The following is a 27,279-nucleotide window of genomic DNA, read 5'->3' on the forward strand; positions in this document are numbered from 1 at the left end:
TCAGAAAATCGAACAACTGCCGCGCCCTCGTCAGGATGCCGGGCCATCACCACAACCCATCGTACCAGCTTTGGCTCCCGAGGACCCAAGATATCAACAGTGAGTTGCTGAGGGATCAGCATCGGAACTCTCTCTAACGCAAAGCTCACGACTAAAGGCCCATACCCAAAAGTTTTCAGTCGTCCGTTCTTTGCCTTAGTCAGTTGGCTCTTCACATTAGCCGACATAGCATCACACCAGTTGAAAATGGTGCCTTGGTAACAGTCAATTGCCATCCGCATTTGGGACCCAGAAGCAATGTGTAAAGCGGCTGCGCCGCAAATTCTGGTAACCGTGAACGCTATAACTTTGAGCTCACGCAGAGAGATGTGTTTGATCTCCACGCCTTTCGAATGGTGTGCACCAGGTGTGCACCAATCTTCCCGGAGACTAACAAGGGATTGGCCACCCAGCCTAGTCCCGGCTAGATTGAGTTGCTCGCCTCTGTTTGGCAAGCCAGTGAGAAAGTATACATCCGAGGGATCTATCTCGAGCTGGTGCCCTCCTATGTAAAAGCATTGCTCTTGAACGTTCCATCTCTCAACCAGCCATTCTAAGAATCTTACCTGAGCCCTCATGCCCGGTATGGCCCAGTATTTGTATAACCCGCATGCTTTTAGGGCATCCAGGGAAGGTTGGTGTTCTATTGCAGCTTCATCAACCTCTTCGTGCTCTCTTTCTCTCCAATCCAACATGGTGAGTGTCCTACACACCAAGAAATAATGATTAGAATTAATTTGGGGAATTTTGAATGGTTATTTGTGAGGATTGGGGTTTCAAATTCCGCGTTCCACGGAGGACGCACCCTGCGTTTGGAACACAGGGCGTCGGGACGCAGCTGGTCTGAAGGTGGGCTGCGTCCCCCGACCATTTTCCTGTATAGGAAAAAGTCGGGGGACGCAGGTCACCCGAAGAGCACCTGCGTCCACCGAGGAGCGCATTTTGAAACCTAAACCCTCCCAAAAAACAAAACTAAAACCTAAAAAACAATTTTAATTGGATAGAAATGAAGGATAGGATGTTGTAAAATACCTGGAAGAGACGGCGTTCGATTCTGACAGTCGGATTTTCCACAGCGACCACGGGAAGTTTCTTGCCCAAAAGCCCTTTGTTCAACCTCAACAGTAAAATGGTAAAAATGACATGGTAAAAAGTCTTTTTATAGGTTTTTTGGATGAATTTGTTCATTTTTCACCCTGAAAAGATGTTTTTCGATGTATTTTTGCCTATCTTAAACAGGTATGAGTAATGTGTTGCTTTTGTGCAGGACAAAGGGATTTAGAAGGAAAATTGTCATTTTTCACGAACCAAAATATCATAGTCATCTTTTAAGCCCTTTTCTGACTCCTAAAATATGAAAAGATTGCCGAGCGTTTATTTTACACTCGTTAAAACGGAATTAAAAGACGGTCCCCTTATAGCTCTTTTCTGACCGTAAAATCAGGAAAAGATTGCTGGGTTTTTGTCGTTTCAAACTCGATACGGAAATAAAACGACGTGTCCTTGATCGCTTTTTACTTTTCAGGTCAGTGGCACTAATTATGAAAGTACTCCTTGGTCGCAAGATCAAGCGGTTCCCCCAGGTATTATTTTATACTTTTTCGGGCTTGAGGGACACAAATCTACGAAAAAGTTCAACTTGGAGTCTTCTTAAGTTTTTCAGACTCTCTAAAATTGAAAAACACCGAGTTTCTCCTGTGCTGGGCTCGTTAAACATTTCACAGTAAAGGACCTGTTCAATTACAAACAGGAACGAACCACTCCTTCCTAGGGTTCGAATCAAAACTAGGTTGGACTCATCCGAAGGATGAGCTTATAATCAAGCATATGTTATCCTCCTCAAGCTTGTTAAAAATAAAGAGGTACTTTCCAGAAATGGTGGGGGAAAAGAGAGAAGAATGAACCTGTTTGTTACCTTTTGTCTCAAAAGAAACTTTATTACCACTCTTGAACACGACACTTTTCATTCACCTGGGTTGGGAAATCTTTTACCTCACAGTTGATCAAACCACTTTGAAAGTCTTCAGCCGGGTTCCAGGGATTAACTTTGAGTTATTCATCACCAAGCCATCTGTCGTGTCGTTATGTGTTCAAGAGGTCTGCAAACAAAACTTTCATCTGCAAAATACTTATCATCCATTTGACCATCCCCGAGTCAGTCCTTACAGCAACATTTCTTCAACTTGAACAATGATTTCGTGTTGCGGGCTTGCCTGCAACGAGTCGCTTTCTATCGACATCAGCACATTATCTAGAGAGATGACTTAGAAATCGTCAGTACCTTGAAGTCTGCATGCATCAATGGCAGGTTTCTCGCCTTTGACGTCAGTTTACATCAATGACTTTCGATCGAAGGATTCCGTGAAATGTTCGACATCAACTCATTCATTCACATCTCATGGATTGTACTGGGTACTTTGAGAACCATTGACATTACTGGTGGTCTCTCTCACGCTTGTTAACAGTTTACATCATCGACTGGTAATCAAGTGGTTTCTACCATGTTCGACATCAACTCATTTATTCGCATAGCTAGAATCGTACCAATTCGGGAAGTAGAAATGAAGACCCTGGATCTAGTTTCCACCATCCAGGCTGCGAGGAGTTTTGTATTCATTATCTAAGTAGACTAATCATAAACAGATGGCTGCGTCCATACTGTGTCTACAAAAGTCTATGATTGTGATGTACTGCAAGATCATTCTTGTATCAGAGTAGTTAGTCTGTTAGTTAAAGTTTTGATCTGAGTATGGGAATGCCTACCTCAGTGATGATATAATCTTATACATGTATTTTGTGTTGAAAATTGCAGGTTCTGACCAGGCTCTCCACGGGATAATCCTTGAAATGATAAAGCACTTCACCCTTCCTAGATATTACAAACCCTAATCTATTCCAGGCTTCGCACTTTAGGGGGCAATCTGTTACACTAAAAAATGTCACCATGACTATTTACAGTTAGTATGGCTCAATCAACAGTCATGCTACCCTCTTAGGCAAGTCTTATGCCTCTGCTCTCCATGTCAAACTCCAAAAAAGAGAGAAAGTCTTGTATAAATGTATTTATCTCTGGGGACGCAGGTTCTCTCAACCTTACCTGCGGGGACGCTCCCAATGTTCACAAAAGCTGCGTCCAAAGATGCTTTGTATGTAAAGGGACAGGTGCGTCCCCCTGTAAAGGTTAGAATGCGCAAGTTTCATCTTTAAAAAGTTACTTGTGGTCATTTCTAGAGCATTCTAGAAGGTTGTTCGACGTGTATTGGGCGCCTCCAGATGGTTCATGCACTCCTATCAAAGAGGAACTTATCCCATCAATAAGGGAGCTATCCCACCCAAAGAGGGGATTATCCCATTGATGGTGGACCTGATTAACCTCCTCTTGAGCACTATAAATACAGGCATTGGGCCAGAAGGAAGAGAGGTTGAAGCTATACATTTTCTAAGGGTAAATGCTGCAGGAATTAGGACTTCCATTTAGAAGCTTGTGAGGAGAGATTGCCATCTTTGCTTGTTCTATTTGGAAGTGGGTGTGCTTTGTCAAAGTACAGGAGAACTCTTGACGAACCCTGGGAAGGACTTGCACAACACCAAGGCTCAGGTTGTATTTGTTCTTTTTGTTACCTATTAATGCAAATGAGTCCATTCTTCTCAATAACTTGTTGTTTATGAGTTATTTCATGTGCTCCTTGGTCTACATGTTGAATATGTTTTGTTTTATGTTATAATCAGGTGCTATTTAATTTTTTGACTGTTGGTGATTACAGGTTTTGGAGAAAAGGAGGAGCTCATCCAGATCAACAAAGCTTGGACTTCTACAACAGCGTTTGGACAAAGGTAAGAACAAAACACTTGATATCTCATATCATAATGCATGTTTAGAGAAGGATAGATCTTGTTTGTCTTGTTTGTCACTAGAGAGTCTTAGGCTCCTAGGGAGGTTGGTTGTGTCCACACAATCGACTCTTTCCGCCTGACAAGAATCCATAACATATGCGGACAGATAAAAAGAAGGATAGATCCTTTGAGACAAGGATCTTTTAGACCGGTAATTGATAATAGCCATGTATAGATTATCATAAAAGATCTTGGCCCAATCCATAATATCGGCATTTGTGGCAGCATCTATTAATGGTATCCATTCAGACGAAAACTTATTGATATCCGGCATCCCAAATAATCTACAAAGCATGGCCGTAGCAAAACAATACGGAGAGGTGAGGGAACCAGTGCTGTACATACCGTTTTTGTCTTTTTTGAGCGGCTCCTCTTTTCTGGACCAATCTTTGGTGGTCTCTGCTAGGTTTGGGTTCTCTGCCACAAATTTCTTAACGAATTGTGCATTGTAAGTCGCCTGCGGTTCAGGAAGATGATACATAAGCTTTAAATCTTGTGTAGCGAATGATCCGATGAGCCCATGTCCTTGAATATTGAATTGTCTATTGTTCATCTCTGCATTGTCAAGTATCCACTTGATCATATCCGTATATGGTAGAATTTTGGGCCTTGCTGCTATCCGGTGAAGAAATGAACATGTTAGCTCCTCTAAGGACGCCTCGGAAGAGCGTTGTGAACCCGCGACAGCAGCAACCTTCATTATTCTGGGATTCCCTTCTTCAAGCAGTCTGTACATGCTTTCCCATGTCGATATCCCTGTGTCTCTGTTACAGGCTGTGTCTATATGCAGAGGCGCCATATCCTTCGTCTTTTCCTTCGCCTCAGAGCCTTGAGCTTTATTTTTCTTCCCCATTTCTTCCTGCGTTTGGCTTTGAATCGTCTTTAGTTCTTCGTTCCTGCAGCTTACGAGTGAAATGGGAATGACTGATCAAGAAAGGTGATGGGAGAGTTTTAAATGCAACAGATATATCAAATATGCCACCTTACGTGAAGTAATTCTTTACAAAAGCACGCGTCTTCATTTCATTTAATAGCTGACAACTAATTCCTTTACTATCATTAAAAGCGCATGATCTTGAGTCAGATTATGGTAAGTGGTTTTTCTTTGAATAGCGTGCCCGAAGGATTCGTGATGAAGTGATTTATGATTTGCTTACGTAACATTGCAGATCACACCATTGCAAATCGCACCATCGCAGATCGCGCAAACATACGAATATAATATCGCAGCGATCGCAACATCGCAGATCGCAGAAGTTTAATGTTTGCCGAATCTTGTTAGCTCATTTATGCGATATGCGATCTTGCGATTGGTGTTATCGCAGATCGGTAAATCTTGAAGTTTTTTCCTTATGAGTATTACTTTATTGCGATGCGATATTATGCTTAACACAAGAGTCTTGCGCATACCGATATTATAGAGAAATGGAGGCATTTCCTATCTTTTTTGCAACGCGGCTTTAAAGATATTTCCCTTATCATAGACTTAGTTTAAAAAATATTCAAAAGACCTTTCTAAGCTTACAATGGTAACCTTATTTTGAAGAAAGGAAACTCTTGTTTTTTTTCTAAAATTTAACTAAGGGTCCCCATTCATTTAGTATTTTGGACAACACTTAAATGAACAAGGGGGGGTGTTGCTGGCCACAACAAGACCTCAGTTCGCGCACCGTGGAATATTTCCAAAAGGGCTGGTAGTTTTAGGATTTGTTTGGCTAAATCACTTCTAAACCTGGGTCAGGCCCCAACAAGCCAACACAAGCCTTCTAGGGCTTCCAGAGTGTTTGTCCAACCAAGGCTTCTAGAACTAGTAACTCAACCCACAATTTATACAGGGATTCCAGAGCATTTGTCCAACCAAGGCTTCCAGAACTAGTAACTCAACCCACAACTTATACAGGGCTTCCAGAGCATTTGTCCAACCAAGGCTTCCAGGACTAGTAACTCAACCCACCAAGGGCTTCCAGAGCGTTTGTCCAACCAGGGCTTCTAGGAATAGTAACTCAACCCAAGTTGTTACAGGGCTTCCAGAGCGTTTTTTCAACCAGGGCTTCCAAGACTAGTAACTCAACCCAAGCTGTTACAGGGCTCCCAGAGCATTTGTTCAACTAGGGCTTCCAGGACTAATAACTCAACCCAAGCTAAGGAAACATGAGAACCAGAAAAAAACAAAGCAATGAAAGTAAACCCACAATCACCATGGCTATCCAGGAAATGGCAAGGCTATACAATCCGTTGTCGATCCAGGGAATCCTCCATGCCAATGATATATCACAACCAAGAAACCACATGCATGTGCCATGGATGCCAAAACTAGTGAATAAATCATACATGCAACTCGATACCTGCAAGAAAATTTTATGTAGTTCTTGATGTTGATGCCTTCTTGCTCTTTCCTATTCTTCCTTTGCCTTCTTGCTCCAAGAATTCAAGTATACCACACCCTCCAAGAGTGTTCCAAGAAAACTCTAAGTCTCCAAGAGTATGAGAGAGAGAGAGAGAGAATGAGAGAACTCCAAATATAAACTGACAAAAGATTCACACTTAAAGGAAGAAGCTTGCCAACTGATCCTTAGAAGCCTTTTTAGGAATGAGGTCTCTATTTTCTTCATTTTCCATTATTTTCCTTCATTTTCCTCCTCACATGCAACATGTGACCTTTCACCTCCTTTTTCTCCTAATTTCCATTATTTTCCTTCATTTTCCTCCTCACATGCAACATGTGACCTTTCACCTCCTTTTCTCCCAATTTCCATTATTTTCATAAATAAATGTGCCAAAATACCTTTTTGCCTCTTTAATGCCTTAGCCATTGCCTTTTCCAATTTCCTTAACCATAAACAACCAAATGAACACCCACTAGGATGTCTCTCCCACCATTCAGCTTGGAATATGTGTTCCATCATCCGTGGTATTTATATATTTTTACATGGAATTTTCACCAGGGTTGTTACAGAAAAGGGGGAACACGATCCTCAGTTTTCATGACACCTATAACCAACATAACTATTGAAATAAAAACATACTGCCCATGGAGCTTTATAACACAGTTCGTTGCAGTATTTAGAATGAAATATTTGCTTAAAATCAAAACATCATGACAACATGATAACATACCACATATTGGAGCTTTGTAACATAGCTCATTACGATATTTACAATAACCACATATACATATACACATATGTACATTTTGACAAACATAAAATAAAGTAATATGATTCTTGCATCCGCAACAATGGAATCTAGAGGCTCACACCTCCACCCTTAAAGTAATACTAGGATCCACCTCCTTCCTAGGAAGTCCAAAATCCACTGCAAAGTCAAATCTGCATCCAATGTCCAATGTTATAATCTCATGCCACTTGTCCTCTCAGTGAACAGTTATCGACTCATTGTTCCAGGGCGCACTCCCAATGTGAATCTGATTCCATATGGAAATGCTAATGACCAAAACAAATCCATCTATGGCCTTCCCTTCTCTACTACATAGTCCCTCGGGAATCTGTTCACCCCTTCCATGCAGTCACTCACCTTCCAAGTTCCACTAGCACCCCCATCTTGGGCATTCCATCCCTTGGCAAGGCTTCCTCGCATCGAAAGATAAAAAAACCAAGGCTTCCTTTGATGTTGCTGCTAATTCTTACAGTCGATTCCAATCAACCAACTGGGAATTTCATGCATTCCTGTACCAAACACATAACTTCCATTAGATTTTAAATAAATTGAAATAAATTCATATCATACCTCATTGGTAGCTTGTCAATAAGGTACATTTGCAATCATGTTCGCTTCCTGTCACAATAATTCAAACTAGCATACTTGACCAAGTTAACATATATAAACATATCACATTAGTTTAGCTCAAACACAACCATCATAGATCATAAATCACCTGTAACCATCATAAACCAAAATCGTAGATCACATATAATCATCATACATCAGAATCATAAATCACATGCATAGTAAAATTGAAATAATATACCGATACTTGTCCTTCATTGATACTTACTTCTGCCTTTTTCTTTATCTCGTACGCACTCTAGATCAGTTGCCACACCTGACAATCTCCCAGTGCCTTCTCCTCAAGCATGTGCATAGACACATAGTGTGCATCACACACATACAACCACACGACATACCACACCATGCAATACATGCATTTAAACTTGACATACAACACATACACTTACACCCAGTGTGCACAATACAATGCATCCATCTATACCTGATGTGAAATACCACCCAACACATATACCTACATAGAGTACCACACAATGAGTACACATGCCGCAATACTATGACTACATGATGCACATACATAATACCACATGCCCTCAACACATCATGTATGACATGCACACAATACCACACATGCACCAATACCATATGTAAAACATGTACACAGTTCCACCTATACACTGCCCCACTTGCACAACATATGCACAACATCACATGTACACGGCGCCACCTACACAATGTGTACACAATGCCACATGTACACTACAACACTGTACAATGTGTACACAATACCACATGTACACAGTACCACACGCACAATGTGTACACAATACCACATGTACACAGTACCACACGCACAATGTGTACATGACACCATATGTGCATAGCATTACATGCACGACATGTACACAACATCACATGCTCATAGCACCCTATGTACAACATGTACACTGCACCACATGCTCACAGCACCACTTGTACAATCATGCACACAACACCATATGTACAACATGCACGCAACACCACATGTACATAGCACTACATATCCAACATGTACATAGCATCATCCGTGCTTAGCACTACATATCCAACATGCACAGAGCACTGTATACACACACGCCGCATATACATCATGAAGACAATACAATATGTATACAACACCCCATATGCAATATTCACACAACCCTATTTGTACAATCTTGTACATAACATTGCATAAACAACATGTACACATGTCATGTATACACAACACCAAAAGTGCACACATCATAGATGCAACATGTATAACATATACAACATATGCACAACAATAGTACCACACTATCCTTACCAAGAAACCTTCTATCCTGTGTCTTATCCATGCTTACCCTAGCATGTCGCAAACCACACTACTTTCACTTTGTTGTTGTATCCTTCAACATCACGTGTCATAACATAAACATAGGCATAATACAAGTATACAATATCAATTCATATCCACATGATACTGACCTCATATATTTGTTGTTAATACTCTTCCCAATTGATTCCTCGTAAGACCAGGAACCTCTTCATGTTTTTCTCCTTCATAAGCAATCATTCCTCCACAAGAATGATCCCTGACAACCCTATAAAATAGTAGCATATATACATGGATAAAAACATACATATATAAATGTTAGCATAAAATAATCATGATACTGTCAGACAACGACGTACCTACATACACATATGTATACACATATAAACATCAACATAATCATGATCATAACAAAATTTCCAGATAACATAAGGTCAAGGTTAAGAGAACTTCCTTTATTCATGCATGACATGCCTAATATTGAGAACAATGGTTCCCAACATAGCCAAGGCATCTGATGCCTCAGACCCATTTACTCTACCTTTTCATGTTACCTTTCTCATGACTATACTATTACCCTCCATTTACCACAATGGACCTAGTCAATCCAACCGACTGCCATAGATTTACCTTCCGTTGCGCTTACTCATGCACTGAGCTTCATCTCAATCTTCCATTACCTTTTGGGTACCACACAGCTCCCCCCGAGCTCCGTCAACTTTCCTCTTTCCCAACCAATTCCAAGACTCAAAACAATTAAAGATAAGACAAGAAGAAGACCACGAAAGCCCATAACGATGTGACACTACAACAAAGTGGTAAGGCCTTGCACCAGGCATAAACAAAACCAAAAATCAAGCTTAAAATACCAAAAGCACAAGACTGACATCATGACTCAATCCCCATGGTTCCCAAGTAAATCTCAACCTAAGCCATCTTCAAGATTTCATGGCAACCTGTCTTGCCATGCAACTCCCTGCATCATGCTGCCATAAACACATAATTGTCAATGTATAATTATGCATAATAATACACCAGTTACCTCATCTAATTGTGCCAAGCATGCTTCTTGCAATTGAACACATCCATGCCATCTCTCAAGGAACTCCAATCCTTTAATAGATCCACCTATAGCTAAAGACTGGCTAATATACCTGTCAAGTACATGTTCATGAATATATCACATATCCACATACTGTCAGACAAAATCAAGGTTAAGAAGACTTCATGTGTGCAAAGAACTCATTCATTTGAAATTAGGGTTTCCAAACATAGCCAAAGGAATTATTGCCCAATTCCTTTCTTTTACCTCTTTACCTTGTTAGAATCGAGGCTTACTATATGTTGTCACACCACCCAACTGTTAGTTATATAGACACATCAAATATTACCTTTTCATGCTAATACCAAGCATGTTACCCTGCAACATATTACACATGTCAACCACATGTTACAAATATCCAGACAATCATATCTATTAATTTGAAATCAATCGTTACCAAGACTAACCATCATGTCATAATCCATAGTCATCAGTCATTATACTACAACTATCACCTACTATACTCAAGTACATATCAATTGTCTCAACACGTATATTTTAGTGCAATCATCTTAAAACAAGATCATTTCAACACATACTCATATTATACAATTCATCAAACATTCATACCATGTTAAATAAATCAACTAGATGACATAATCAATAGTCAAGCACTAAATATATGACATAAGAAACTGATACCTTAATGTATCTCAGGGGAGGTGATCTTGTTTGCACAATCAATTTAGTTAGCACAATATAACTTTACAACACATCAGCTCAAGCACTCATAAGATCATGATATCCATAACAATATCTAACTAACATGTTCACATCATAAACTCATACACATGCAAAGTCAATCTAGATTAGTATTGAACCATCTCACAAATATGTTGGTTCATACCTGAATATCACAACCATAACCAACTGCATAGGTCAAACCAGGTTAACACAATACATATAACATCAAGATCTTCAAGGCAATGAACATAACCATCGCGGATATGACCAATCCAAATTATAACATCAATATCTCAATGAAATGACCCTAATTATCAAGTTAATAGCATATAACAACAATAAGCTATATATCATACTCATCAACAACATACAACATAATCGTCAAGTTATCTAATATAAAACAACAATAGAAATGCCTACAACTACAAGTTATTATCATTCTTGACTATCTGACACATGTGCATATAACCACACTAATCATCTAACATCTATCATGAATGTAACCATAACATCAAATACATGTTCATATACCTAATGTATATAACCCTAATGCATATAATATTCCTTAACTTACATACCTTCATGCCAAACATACACTACCTGTATGACGATCTGCTCTTATCCCAAAGTCTAATGTTGTAACCTCATTATGATGATCTGCATCTATTGCTCTATCTCAACTAGCTCATTAGCATCATAACAACCAATAGCATCATGGTGACCTAAATTGCATACAATGACTTCACAAGGCATGTTTGACCTACTATACATGCATAATCATAGCCATGATCATACATACATAACAACAACCATTACTCCATTGTACACATTGCCACATGGAACCAACAGTATGCATAAGCAATGCCAAACCAACTACACCTATGCATAAACGCATGTAGTCAAACACAAGCGAATGATTCTTGTAATCAACCTACAAGACTGATACATGTAATCAAAATATTAAAAAATGTAACTTAACATACAAGGATGTAAGTGGGTATCATTAAATCAACATGTAAGCAACATATAATTCATACACAGTCAGTCACATGCTCCAAAAATCAAGATATCATGTCTATTAATTTGAAATCAGAATTCAACAATACTAACAACCTATAAGCATACCCCTTACTATCCATGGTCCACACTAGGGTAGAAGGAGGAAGCTACTATAATGGCCCGATCTCCAATGTCCAATTATGGAAATGGATCTCCAAAGCTCTAAATTTAACCACACTTGAAAAGAAATTGATTTTTATTTCTCCTACATTTGTATGAGATTAAGTCAAAACATTGCGCTTATTCCACTTGTATGATAATAACTAAAAACATGCCACTTTTCCATTTCCTTACATGCAACTTTTCAAATTCCTTGTGTGCAACTTTTCAAATTCCTTACATGCAACTCTTGAAATTTTTTGCATGCAAATAGGCATAGATCAACTACATCCATATTATCATACTACAATACTATTCCATCGAAAAGAAAAAAAATAACATTTTCTTCAAACAATCACCGTACTTTTATATTTTTCTTCAAACAACTACTATACTATTACTTTTGCGTGTAAGCATTTCTTCAAACACTTTACATGCAAACTATTTGCATACAAGTAAAAACATATAAATTACAAGAATACCATTACACATCAATACTATCCCCAACCACAAACAACATACTCATTTGGGCATTTTATCAAACAGTTTGTATGCAATTAATCATTGAACCCTTTAAGAATTTCATCAAACACTTTGCATGCAAACTAATATAGTGAATGATTCAATGCATATATCCTAAACTGTAGTAGTACAATTATGGAAACTGAACCATATTATCAGTGGTATTTTCCCTCACTATGGTTCAAGTTTCAACTTTTGATATTTCATAGATGAAAAGTTATAACAAAAATACCAACACAATCCTATTTGGTGCACAATTCTAGGAGTATCCAGAAATCTTGACTTTCATTGGTCAAATATCCTATATTATAGCGAATAAATGTTTGAAATTTTTATCACAATATCGGTGGTATTTCTGCTCATTATAGAAAAAAATTCAGCTCCTGAGAGTGCCCAGAAGAAAAGTTCTAACAAAAATGTTAGCATGACCTGTTTGAGACCTAATTTTAGGAGCATTCAAAAGGATCGACTCCCTCTACTCATATCTCCTAAAATATTGTGACCCAATATCTGAAATTTCTACCACATAATCCATGGTATGTCCCCTCAATGTGGACAATTGTTCAGCTTCTGAAAGCCTACCGAAGATGAGTCACTGCAGAATTTCCAACATGACCTGTTTAAAGGTGCATTCAAGAAGGTCATCTTCCTTAGATCATAATTTCTAAATTATTTTGAACCAATATCGGAAATTTTTACCAAATTATCATTTGGATTTACCTTCAACATGTACAAATTTTCAACTTCTAATATGCCACAGAATAAATGTTATAACAAATATGACAGAAAGGTTTAAAATTTAACCTTTGTTCTTCATTTCACCTATGAGAGAGTCCATCCAATCCAAGTGTTTGAACCATGCTCTGAGACCACTCTGTAACACCTTCCAGGGTAAATGTGCATATAAAAAACATAATAGGAATAGAAATACAATAAACATATCAACCATCAAAATCCATATATACATCAGCACATTTGTACATGAAAATCAAGGGAATGAAATTTTTCATCAATAAATGCAATGAACCAATCGGAGATGGGACTACCACGTTCCACTTGACCATATATTGGCTGAGCCAAGTCTCTCTTTAGCTAATCACCCCCGTGCCATATTCCAAGCATGAATGTGGGATCTCATAGAACACATCAATCAAAACTCATCCAAGGCTTCCAGAGGCCACCCACCTCAACCCATCAAACAGTGATTCCACCTCATGGTCGGACATCACTAAAATCCATCATCAGATTGGTCTCCATCCAAGCCTTCCAGGGCTTCCAGAGTGTTTTTCCAACCAAGGCTTCCAAAACTAGTAACTCAACCCACAACTTATACAGGGATTCCAGAACATTTGTCCAACCAAGGCTTCCAGAACTAGTAACTCAACCCACAACTTATACAGGGCTTCCAGAGCATTTGTCCAACCAAGGCTTCCATGACCAATAACTCAACCCACTAAGGGCTTCCAGAGTGTTTTTGCAACCAGGGCTTCCAAGACTACTAACTCAACACAAGTTGTTACAGGGATTCCAGAGCATTTGTTCAACCAGGGCTTCCAGGACTAGTAACTCAACCCAAGCTATTATAGGGCTTCCAAAGTGTTTGTTCAACCAGGGCTTCCAGGACTAATAACTCAACCCAAGCTAAGGAAACATGAGAACCAATGAAAAACAAAGCAATGAAAGTAAACCCACAATCACCATGGTTATCCAGGAAATGGCAAGGCTAGGCAATCCACGGTCGATCCAAGAAATCTTCCATTCCAATGATAGATCACAACCAAGAAACCACATGCATGTTCCATGCATGCCAAAACTAGTGAATAAATCATACATGCAACTCGATACCTGCAAGAAAATCTGATGTAGTTGTTGATGTCGATGCCTTCTTGCTCATTCATGTTCTTCCTTTGCCTTCTTGCTCCAAGAATCCAAGTATGCCACACCCTACAAGAGTGTTCCAAAAAACTCTAAGTCTTCAAGAGTATAAGAGAGATAGAGATAATAATGAGAGAGCTCCAAAGCTAAACTGACAAAAGATTCACACTCAAAGGAAGAAGCTTTCCAACTGATCCTCATAAGCCTTTTTATGAATGAGGCCTCTAGTTTCTTCATTTTCCATTATTTTCTTCATTTTCCTCCTCACATGCAACCTGTGACCTTTCACCTCCTTTTTCTCCTAATTTCCATTATTTTCTTTCATTTTCCTCCTCACATGCAACATGTGACCTTTCACCTCCTTTTCTCCTAATTTCTATTATTTTCATAAATAAATGTGCCAAAACGCCTTTTTTGCCTCTTTGATTCCTTAGCCATTGCCTTTGCCAATTTCCTTAACCATAACATCCACTAGGATGTATTTCCCACTATTCAGCTTGGAGTACATGTCCCATCATCTGTGGTATTTATATATTTTTACATGGAATTTTCACCAGGGCTATTACAGTTAGTCCCATGAATTATCTAACCTCATCCACATTCCTAGAAGTTGGCCACTCCATGATAGCTCTAACATTTTACAGGTCCACTGCTATACCTTCCTTGGATTCAACGTGCCCAAAGTAATGAACTTCAGTGTGAAATAAACTACACTTCCTAAGCTTGGAATACAACTAATGCTCTCTCAACAATCTCAATAATCTTGCTAGGTGCTCTGCATGCTCTTCCTCATTCTTAGAATATATCAATATATCATCAATTAACACTATCACAAACTTGTCCAAGTAAGGATGAAACACACTATTCATCAAACACATGAAAGTAGTTGGAGCATTAGTAAGACCAAAAGGAACCACTACGAACTCATAATTCTTATACCTAGTACAGAATTTTGTCTCGTAGATGTCCTCTTTTTTATGTGTGCCTAGTGATATCCTCATCTCAAGTCAATATTTGAGAACATTGTTGCTCCCTTCAAATGATCAAACAAATCATCAATCCTCGACAATGGATATCTATTCTTGATCATCACCTTGTTCAAATGCCTATAATCAATGCACAATCTAAGAGTATCATCCTTCTTCTTCACAAACAATATTGGTGCACCCCAAGGTGATACACTTGGCCTAATGTATCCCTTATCAAGCATTTACTTGAGTTGCAACTTCAATTCCACTAACTCTAGAGTGATCATCTTGTAATGTGTGTTTGATGCTAGTGTTGCTCTTGGTACCAACTCGATAGAAATTTCCACTTCCCTATGAGGATGAAAATATGAAATATCTGCAAGAAACACATCTTGAAACTATTGCAAAATAGGATAACTATTCATAACTTCATGATCCTCAACATCCTTCCCTTTATCACTAGAAATATGAACTGTAAACAATACAAATCCTTTCCAGAAACTGCATTTAGCTCGCATAGTTGTAACCATTATCACTAATGTAGGCTTCTTCTTTCCCTACAATAATCTCTTCTCTCCATCATCATCCAAGCAAGGAATAGCCTTCTATTACCAATCTACCTTAGTCCTGGGAAGGTGTAACCAATACATTCCCAAAATCATGTTGTATGAACCCAATGGAAGCACATTTAAATGAGTTGATGTAGGCACACCATTCAACTAACATGCACATGCTCTCACCCAATGATGAACTCTTTTCTTAGTCCCTGCAACAAACTACACCAACTAAGACTCTATATGTACTTCTTTACTCAAGCCACACTTATTCACTAGGTCATGATTAACATAACTATAATTATATCTAGGATCAATCAAAATCGAAGAAACTCGATCACGGAGCTTACCTTCCCTCTCAATAATGGATGCCTAATGATCTGACTGCTTGTTATCAAATGCTACATAAATTTGAAGAATGCATTGACCAACATCCCCAACCATATACACCTCCCGATCATTGTAGATCTGAGGTCTACCACCTTGGTACAATGGAAAATCCTTCTTGCGATGATATTTGCCACAAATCCAACACTGCAATGGTTCCCTGTCACTACCTTTATTTTGCGGCTCTCCAAGCTAAGATCCACGTCCCTCCTTAGCTGCACTGAACTTCTTGTAAGGAGCCACATTTTCTTTCTCACCTGCACCTTGAGGTATTTCCTTCTTTGGAGGCCATTCTCCTTTGGTACTATAATTACCTTTCCAATCATACTTAGGCTCAAAATTATGCTTCAACTACTCATAACTATGCTTCAAATTCCCAATGACTTCCTCTAATGACTGAAGCTCAAATTACTCAATCTGATCCTTGAATGCTAATGGTAGTCCATTAATGAACCTTTGAACATTCATCTTCTCATCCTTAAGATATGACACATACCTCAACAACTCCAGAAACTTAGTCGTGTACTCTTCGTGTTTCATAGAACCCATCTTCAACTCATAGAACTCCTTCCCCTTTCTGTTATAGACATTTTTGGGCACTACAACCCCAAGCATGAAATGTCCATAAACCAAGGGCTCCTAAGTCCCTAAAAGTGTTGTTCTAACCCCTAAAGGAACAAGGTCAACTGATTACAGCTTCTCCTAGAAGTTCTCCATGAAAAATTGCTCAGAATTGGTCAAAACAGGATCATTTCAGTTGCTCCACAGGCTAAGTGCGTTGCATCTCACCTAAATACACTGTGTGGGTGCGTTGCATTTCAAAAATCCCTTCTATGGGGTGCGATGGGCGAGAAATGACAAATGGCAGTGTCATTCCGCGAGATGGAGAGGCAATGGAAGCTTCCAGAAACTTCTCCTGTGACACTTGCCTCTCTGAATTCGACCAAGGATGAGTAATAGATCATCAATCTCCAAGTGGAAGCAAGAACTATCAGAGGGAAGACACTAATCAAATCACAAGCTGACTCGTCCCCCTTACAGATATCTATATATGGATCCCTCATCCCAGAGATCCAGAGGCTGGAATTTTGCATATTGTAAGGAATTGTTGTTGGTTTCTTGAGACAAACATCATATTGTTGGGTGATCTAAGCTTTGTATGAGGTGAAGAGGGGCTTCCTTGATGAGAGGTTGATGCTGGGTTAGAAAAATTGGTTGTAACTCCTCTTGGCTCTTTCTTGTTTATCAATAAAAGCTATTCAAGTTTTCCTCCATACTCTTGTGTCATTTATGTTTGCTGCATTTGTATGGTCAATTTACATCTGATCCTAGATTGTTTATGATTATAGATCCATGTTCTTGTATAGTGCTATGCTACTGTGATCTTACAGGTACTCTGTGAAGCTAGGCGTGCAAGAGAACAAGTAACGAAAAACTATCAAGGAAGAGAGGAATCGAACCAGGAGATTAGCGCAAGACAGAGGTTGGTCTTCTTTGTTCCTCTCTATCTATACTTCATAAAGTAAAAACGAAAGTAGCTTTACTTTGTTTGCTTCTAAGGCAGCTATCACACCTTAGTGGGATAAGCAGTTCTGAGTAGACACTTTTCCCTGTAACAAAATGGCGACTCTGCTGGGGACGAATTAGTTTGTTTGTTTATCTTCCTTGTTGAACAATGTAAACTTTGAAACGGGAACTGATACTGTTACCCGTTTTGTAGAGGTGGCAAAAAAATGACCCGATTTTCAAAAGTGGTGATGCAGAATACACATGTTTTTTTTAGAACATGGTTTTTGGAACTTTAATTTTTTTCATGTGCATTAAGTTTTAGAATGGTAGTGAATGGTAGTGATTTTCATCCTGATTTTAAAAAGTGAGTATTCTGCATCACACCCTTTTTTTAAAAGACTTATTTTTTGACTTTAAATTTTCTAGTGTGTGAAATGTAAAAAATTATTTTCTAAATTTGATAGTTTTTGAAGTGGTCATTTTATTCATATTTTCTTGTTCTCTATCTTAATTTATTTTTTTTTTAGTGGGGTTTTTATTGTTTTGCGTTTTTAAATTAGAAAGTCGATAGTTTGAATTTTAGATAATCTACATATTTATACATCCTTAATTAATTTTTCAATCCACATGAAATAATTGTTTCTGAAAAACAACATTTTTTAACAATGGACATAAAAATAACCATTTTTAACATAAATATAACAAAAAAACTAAACGTTTTGATAATTTTTTGCTAGAATTAACATGTCAAAATCACAATTTTTATACAAAAATATTAACTAAAAATGGTCAAATAATAGTTTTTTTTAATGAATTTCATGTCAAAAAAATAATAATAACAACTTTTTTTTTCAAAAAATAATAATTAACTTAAAAATCAATGCGAAAATCACAGTTGTGCTCTCCCCCGCCCACCCATCCCCCGCCCCCCCGCCCACCCCGCCCACCCATCCCCCGCCACCGCCACTGCCACTGCCCCCCCACCCACCCCGCCCACACCCTCCCCCCCCCCCCTCCACCGCCACCACCCCGCCCACCCCTCCACCGCCACTGCCCCCTCCCCGCCCACCCCTCCCCAGTCCCCTCGCCCACCCCTCCATCGCCACCACCCCCTCCCCACCCACCGCCACCGCCCACCCATCCCCGCCCACCCTGCCCACCCATCCCCCGCCCACCCCTCCCCGGCCCCCCCGCCCACCCCTCCCCCGCCACCGGCCCCTCCCCGCCAACCCCGCCCACCCATTCCCCACCACCGCCCCCTCCCGGCCCCCCCGCCCACCCCTCCATCGCCACCGCCCCCTCCCCGGCCACCCCTGCCCCGCCCCCTCCACGGCAGCGGCACCCCCGGGCCGCCTCGCCCCGCCCGACCAGCGGCGGGTCGATTCCGGGCGAGGCGGGGCGGCCCGAGGGTGGCTCTTTGTCACATTATAGATACAATTTCCAAATGCTCCCAATGAAAAGGAATTCATTTATTAAACCCATTGATTGAATAGATAAAAAAGAAACACTAATGCATAGTGCCCTAGAATAAATAAAATATGATAAGTCAACTAATTTCTAAGATTTCATGGATGAATTTAGTTTAACAAAAACTCATTACATCAAAGTACATTGAAACCCTCAATAGTGTTCCTAAAACTAAAACCATCACAAATATGGAACAGTAGATTTACAATCAATATGCCACATTTATAGAATTCAAATACAAATTCTCAATATGTGCCCAACCTATATGTTGTAGGGTCATATTGGAGTTCATATATGACCATAGTTGAAAAATTCAATGACAACTACCTTGCACTTGCCTTGCAAGAAGGAGGTTGGTGATTCGATTCCATCGTGCCCTAACATGAATTAATCATGGAAGAAACAAAAAAATCGCATTGTATACTTTGTTTCTAAAGAGAAGTTTTTAGAGAGACAATAATTGGGATTAAAGACAAATGTCTCTGTAGAGACAATAACTAGGATTTCTCTCTTGAGAGACAAAAATGAATTATCTCATAAGAGACAATAATACTTGTCTTCTATATTGTCTTTATAGAGACAATTTTTAAGACAATAATTTGAGACACTCATTTGTCTCTTAAGGGGCAAAAATGAATTTCCTCTTAAGAGACAATAATACTTGTGTTCTATATTGTGTTTATAAAGACAAGTTTTTAAGACAATAATCTGAGACACTTATTTAAAGGAAATTTACAAGTTTTTTTTATCTGAAGTTAAAACAATTTGCTAAAGAATTGTCTCAAAATACCCCTCTATGTACTATTTAGGAGTGATGTATACTCATAATACATAATCTTAGAGATATTTGAAATATTTAAATTCAGCACATTAATTATAATTATATATTCAACATATTTTTTGTGGGTGTCTTTGACTGAAATACATTTTTATCCGGGATCTATGAAGTAAATTTGCAACTCTAGACAGTTGATTATTATGGCCCCATAAACGATGACCCATTTCATATCATGGTCGCTGAAATAGAAATTGCTGAAATAAAACAAAGATGAGATCCCTTGTAAGCCGGACTTACCCGAATTATGACGTATGATTGACAAGGAGGAGAAAATGTGGAGCAGGACAGTGAATAGTATAGCTGCTACTGTGGTCCATGTAGTTTCATGGCCAGGACGAGCCATTCCCGGCAGGGAAAAGGCTATCAGTACACACAACATGACTCTGCTGCAATGTACCATAAGCAAGGTATCATACAACGGAGCGAAGTAGGAGCGGCAGGGCGAGGAAGGAGCGAAGTCATACCAGTTAATACGAGTTTGCGAGGTCGAATTTGGTTATTTTTTTGATCGAAGATGCCTCACTCTGCAGTCTGGAATTCTCATCCCAAGAAATATGGGCCCGGTTCCCGCACCTGTCGGGTGTGTGGCAATCCACATGGCTTGATTAGGAAATATGGTCTTAATTGTTGCCGACAGTGCTTTTGCTCTTATGCCAAAGACATCGGATTTGTTAAGTATCGCTAGGAGAGATGGAATTCGTTGGTGAAGGCGGTGCAATGTTGGCAGTGATCTTTCCCAATATCGAGTCAATGGAAATAATTCAATTAGAAATCGGCATTTTGGTTTATTGTTTATTATTATGTTCAAATTTCATTTTTATTTCAAGGTATCATTAAAAACGTGAGCCTCCATGAGACTCCTGGACCTCTCCGCATCAGTCTGATTGCCCTTAACAGCCATCAATGGCCTTGAATTCTGATCGGGTAAGGCACTTTGGACTTCCATGGAGTTGATCACAAACTGTAGCTTAGATACATTAGTACAGTTCGAGGTCTGACCGGGTACAGTCGCATTGAGTAAAGAACTACAGTCTTCGACGAAGTTCATGAGTTGAATAGTGAGAGCACTTAGCAGGGGAGCATTCCCAGGAACCCAAAATTGTCCCTTCTCTGCTGCTGTGCCTGTGTCAACTATGAGGAGAGCAATGAATACAAGTACTACTAATAACAGCCCCAACAACTGAGCAAGCTCACCCACGGAGAGAGTATCCTCCATGACTCAGAAGATAAGCTCTTGATAGATCTGGGGCTAAAATAAAGATGGACGGGTTTATTTTCTACTCTAACATATTACTGTTAAGATAAATATTTATCCATTTAAATATGTATTGGAGGAGATCCGCGTGGGCGGCCGCCAGTTCCTTCTGCAGCTGTTGCACCTGTCTCTGCAGAACGAAGATCGCTCCAACGCACCCATAAACGGGCTTCCGCTTCGTACGCCAGAGAATTCACCGTGTCCTCTCGCTAGTGAGGCGCTAAGTCGTTGAGAATTTTAGTCACATTGCTGGCTCCGAAGATCTTGTGAACATTGGCAAATTTCTGAGGTTCTTCCGGAGGGAAATATGGCGCAAACACACACTCTGAAGTACATTTTCTTCTTAGGAATTTGCAGGCAGCGCAGGGTGAGTTTGACGAGGTCGAAGCCATCTCTGCCATGGAAAAAAAATCATCATACTATACTATGACATAAAGCAAAATTAGTATCTGACACACAAATACTAGTAACTACGAGGTAAAGAAACTGTGCGAATAGAAACTATTAATTGAATCAGTACAGCAAACGACTAGAAAACTAGATCATCTGGAATCTGCACCTTTTCTTGAGATACAGGTTTTGCTCCAAAAATAATTGAAATTCGGCGAGGTTTTGACCAAATAAGATAGAGGTTTCTGCAAGCCGGTAACCCGTACCAGCTTCACTTAAAAAATTGAGTTTCATGAACCTCCTCGTCTCATTCCCTCTTGCTCTTGATTTAAGCATGCGGTTTTTCTTTCAGAGGTTGTGTGCAAAAGTAATTTACATTTCAATTTATTCCCAGTTTTATAAAACTGTAAACCATATGAATCAAGTATTTTTTTGACCGCCAGTCAAATAAACAATTTCACAGTGATCTAGAACTGTGACCGGAAAATCTCAATCCCATTGCTGTAAAAGGGAAAAATCCAAAATTTATCCTAAATTTTGGGCGTTCTTGCCAAATCCGAGAATAGTGTTCGTTTCGGTAAAGCTGCTATGCAAGATTTTTCACAATGATCACACGACAAGATAGCCAAAAACAAGGAGAATATATTTATGCTTTGGTCATTAATCATATAAATTTGGAAAGTAGATTAGCCATGGATTTCATACGGAGAACATAGATTTCACGCGATAGATGAATTTTCGTAGAAAAATCAAGCTTACTGTCGCCTTCAAAGACATCAAGAGGTGATTTATAAAGGTAACTCTTGCAAAAGCTTCACATATGCAATATCTAAAAGCTCTTGATAAGATATAAATCAAGAGCTTCCTCCCAACAAACACACTATAGCACAGTCAGTAGGACCAATGACAATTGAACAGAGAATTGCCAATATCCAACATCTAATAATAACATAAAATACCCAAAACATGCAATTTAGGTCTGAGAAATATTATAAGCAGCAGGCAATCAAAAGGAAACTAAGGAGGGGACAAGTGTCCAAAACTGCCTCCGCTGCTGCCGCTTCCGCCATCGCTGGCAGGCCTGGGTGAAGGATACAACGCAAAGGCATTTGTCATCCCCAGTGCCGCGAGGCCAGCCTCGTAGGAACCACCGATTCTCATGGCCAATTCTAGGAGCTGCTCTCTAGTCAGCTGCGGTTCTTCTCTAGAATTAGGGAAATCCACTAAATTTTGCTGCTGTTGTTCTCTAGCCGCGGCATGAATCATCTGAAGCCTGGAATAAGTTGGCAGCGTGGAGCCTGGACTATGCGGAAAAAGAACGGCTTCCGCTGCGGTGTTGTATTGGAGGAGATCCGCGTGAGCGGCCGCCAGTTCCTTCTGCAGCTGTTGCACCTGTCTCTGCAGAACGGAGATCGCTCCAACGCACCCATAAACGGGCTTCCGCTTCGTATGCCAGAGAATTCACCGCGTCCTCTCGCTGGTGAGGCGCTAAGTCGTTGAGAATTTTAGTCACATTGCTTGCTCCGAAGATCTTGTGAACATTGGCAAATTTTTGAGGTTCTTCCGGAGGAAAATACGGCGCAAATACACACTCTGAAGTACACTTTCTTCTTAGGAATTTGCAGGCAGCGCATGGTGAGTTCGACGAATTCGAAGCCATCTCTGCCATGGAAAAGAAATCATCATACTATACTATGACATAAAGCAAAATTAGTATCTGACACACAAATACTAGTAACTACGAGGTAAAGAAACTGTGCGAATAGAAACTATTAATTGAATCAGTACAGCAAACGACTACAAAACTAGATCATCTGGAATCTGCACCTTTTCTTGAGATACAGGTTTTGCTCCAAAAATAATTGAAATTCGGCGAGGTTTTGACCAAATAAGATAGAGGTTTCTGCAAGCCGGTACGGGTCGATTCCCGGAATCGACCCGCCGCCGGTCGGGCGGGGCGGGGCGGCCCGGGGGTGGCACTGTGCCCAGGCAGCGCCACCCCCGGGCCGCCCCGCCCCGCCTGACCGGCGGCGGGTCGATTCCGGGAATCGACCCGTACCGGCTTCACTTAAAAAATTGAGTTTCATGAACCTCCTCGTCTCATTCCCGCTTGCTCTTGATTTAAGCATGCGGTTTTCCTTTCAGAGGTTGATTTTTTTTATTTTAAATTGAATTTTGTATTTCCCATACGGTTTTCTAACGAACTCTATTAATTTTCGAAATAGTCCAAAGGCGGTTTTGCTCCAAAAATAATGGAAATTCGGCGAGGTTTTGACCAAATAAGATAGAGGTTTCTGCAAATATTAGTTATAATTATGGAGCATCAGGATTTTGGGCCCTTAAGGTTTTCAATAGTGTTAATCCATTTCTAACATCATTCAAAAGCCCCCCAAATCATTTTAAAATCACCCATCTTTGAGGGTCAACCGAGTAGAAGAAGGTGACTGAAAAACCTGATCTTTCAACCATTCGTGATACCTGTCAGGAACGTTTAAAGTATGTGACTATTGAGTCAAAGGAGCACGTTGTATTATATGAAAGGGCCAAACAGTGCTATAGGTAAACAGCTGTGTGCAAAAGTAATTTACATTTCAATTTATTCCCAGTTTTATAAAACTGTAAACCATATGAATCAAGTATTTTTTTGACCATGCTACCCATACAATAGATGAGCTAATTCACACGAAACCCACATTGTAGATGGAGATTTGGGAAACAAGAATATGCTTTGGAAAACTTACTCTACGTTTTCAATTAAAAACATATGCGCCGGACAAACCTTTTATTTCACAGCATAACTTTAATTTATTGTAATTTATGTGTTCAATCGTGAATTTTCGACTCGTTTGATGGTGTGTTATTAGATCATTAAATTGAGAGTGGTTATTGGATCTTATATACAATATCGTATTTTAAATGTTTTGAAATTAACACTGAACATATTTTAAATCATCTCAAGATTTTAAGAATTTTATTAGATGTTATTGTTAATTTTTAATTGACAAACCACCATCCTTTGCTATTACTTTATGTTGAAATGTGTACATGTTTTGAGGGTATGTCCGTGGATCTCTCATCCAATGGCATGCCTTCACATGATTATATTCATGACTAACGCACCATTAAGTGCCTTAAGATGTGTGGGAATTTTACAAAGATATAATTATTGTCTACTTTTAATTCAAGTGATCATTTTCTATTATGAAGTTATGTTTAATTATTTAGGTTTAAATATTTATATTTACTTCAGGTTGTGTTGTTGGATCTTTTATTTATTGGTGTATTTTTAATGACTTCGAAATTTATGAATAAAACACTCTTGAGTACATTAAATTTGATAAGAATTTGACTACATATATATAATTATTACCTTAAGATTTGTATAGACCATGTGTAATTAGACCATTCACACTGCAGCCTCTTGCGAATGCAATCACATTGCAGTAGAAGCAGCAGACCAACAAATCACTTGGCTTCCATTTTATTATCATTTAATAAAATAGAGAAGGATAGTCTTTATATTTATTTTTTATATCTATATGTAAACTCTAGATTTATAAATATCGAACTAGGTAACATTTAAATTTATTTCTTTCAAATTTGTAATATTGATTATTGTGATTTAGTTATATGATAGTGTTTTATAAATCGTATATTTTAGTTTTATATTTAATAAGTGATGATGATCAAGTAGACTATTAATGACTATATAATAATTATGATATTATAAGTGGGGAAAAGTAAGGGGCTTAAGAGACTTCTTTATTATTATTATTTTTATCTATCTTATTTTATTATCTTCACTTTTTTCAAGTTATGAATAAGGGAGAAAATCAGTTTCTAGATTTAAACCATTACTCATATATCTTAACAAGGTGTCTCCCGTACATTCTTGGAACAAAAAGACAAGGTGTCTCACCTCCATTCTTGGAATAAGAAGAAGGATTCAGGGGAAGTTGCTAGGGGGATGCATGAGAGAATTCAAATAGGAGGAAACAAACTAGAAAAAAAGGAATGAAAAGAGAAGTTTAAGAGAAGAGAATGGGATAAAATGAAGTGCGACGAGTATATAGACTAGATCAACTCTTAAAAAAGGTGGATCCATTTTCAACATTGTCCCTCCTAACGTGCGTCTAGAAATAAAACAATTGGATGTGAAGGTGGGAGAATAAAGTATTCATTGTTTGATTCGAAATTACTTGAAGATTTGGGTAGATGTGTTCTAGATCCGCGCAGCGCCACCCCCGGGCCGCCCCGCCCCGCCCGACCGGCGGCGGGTCGATTCTCGGAATCGACCCACCATCGGTCGGGCGGGGCGGGGCGGCCCGGGGGTGCCGCTGCCGCGAAGGGGGCGGGGGAGGGGGAGGGGGAGGGGTGGGCGGGGTGGGCGGGGAGGGGGCGGTGGCAGTGGAGGGGTGGGCGGGGGGGCTGGGAGGGGGCGGTGGCGGGGGATGGGTGGGCGGTTTTATTAGCATTTTTTAAAAAGTTTGAAAATTGACCCTAAAAAAAAATCATTATTCCAGTATCAACACTTTCGTTGTGAAGCTATATTTTGCAGGAAAATTTCGTAGAAAATTTCATACTCACTGCCATTTTTAAAACAGCCGCAAAATTGACACCTAAAAAAAAAAATCATTATTCCAGTATCAACACTTTCGTTCTGAAGCTATATTTTGCAGGAAAATTTTGTAGAAAATTTCGTAGTCACTGCCATTTTTAAAACAGCCGCAAAATTTACACCTAAAAAAAGAAAACATCGTTCCAGTATACACACTTTTCGTTTTGAGCACTGTTTTTGTGGTTTTTTTGGGGTTTTTGGGCCAGAGTTCCCGTTTTGAGTTTATAGTTCCCGTTTCAAAGTTTACATTGTTGTTGTCTATTTCATAAACTTACATACGGAGTCTGAAGTTGTGCCAGGTAGCATTCGAACTGCATTTGCAAAGTAGATAAATGTCGCTTCAGTCGATCTCTGGGATCTGTTTATGATTCAAAACAACTGATTCACAAACTCTCTAATTGCCCCTTGTGGTAGCTCTTAGATCCTCCTTAGATCTACCCTTGATTGTTGCATTACTGATTATCATTTGCTCGGCCAAAACCCATGAAATGAACTGCAAACTGTGACTCGAAACCCAAGCAAAGTCTTGTTTCTGGCCCAGCGCAGTTACTGTTCAGAGAATCTAAACTTCAGCACACTTCCCAAGTGTAGAAGGTGCGGTGCATTTCAAATTCCCTGTATTACAGGTGCGCTGATCAGATTAGGCTTTGTGCAGTGTTGGTTTCTATGATTCATTCTTTCTAGTTCTATTCATGAATTTTGCTGCCAGTGATCAGTATATCTCTGTTTGAAACCCCTTTTCCTTGCTATTATTCCGCCTCCTTTGTACAAAAGAACTGTAAATGTTTTTGTGTGTTTGTTGAGTCATTTTCAGTTCTCTTTTGCAAAAAGTAACATAATCGCACTGTCGTCCTTTGATTTGAAAGTGTCGCAAGTGTCGATTTCAATCATAGGAAAGAGTTTGATTACTGTTGATAGTCGGTTATCCTGTTACTA

General features: G+C 39.3%; 2 pseudogenes; one reads left to right on the top strand and one right to left on the bottom strand.

Annotated features, from left to right (window-relative positions):
- The first annotated feature begins 20,497 nt into the window (after positions 1-20,497).
- LOC149139411 (small ribosomal subunit protein uS14z/uS14y/uS14x pseudogene) lies at positions 20,498-20,771 on the top strand (annotated as a pseudogene).
- Positions 20,772-22,495: 1,724 nt separating this feature from the next.
- LOC149139412 (protein LATERAL ORGAN BOUNDARIES pseudogene) lies at positions 22,496-23,385 on the bottom strand (annotated as a pseudogene).
- Between the last annotated feature and the right edge of the window lie 3,894 nt (positions 23,386-27,279).

This window comes from Pinus tabuliformis, chromosome X (assembly GCF_031772625.1).
Source record: "Pinus tabuliformis cultivar Carrire ecotype Pingquan chromosome X, CPIR1, whole genome shotgun sequence".
NCBI lineage: Eukaryota > Viridiplantae > Streptophyta > Pinopsida > Pinales > Pinaceae > Pinus > Pinus tabuliformis.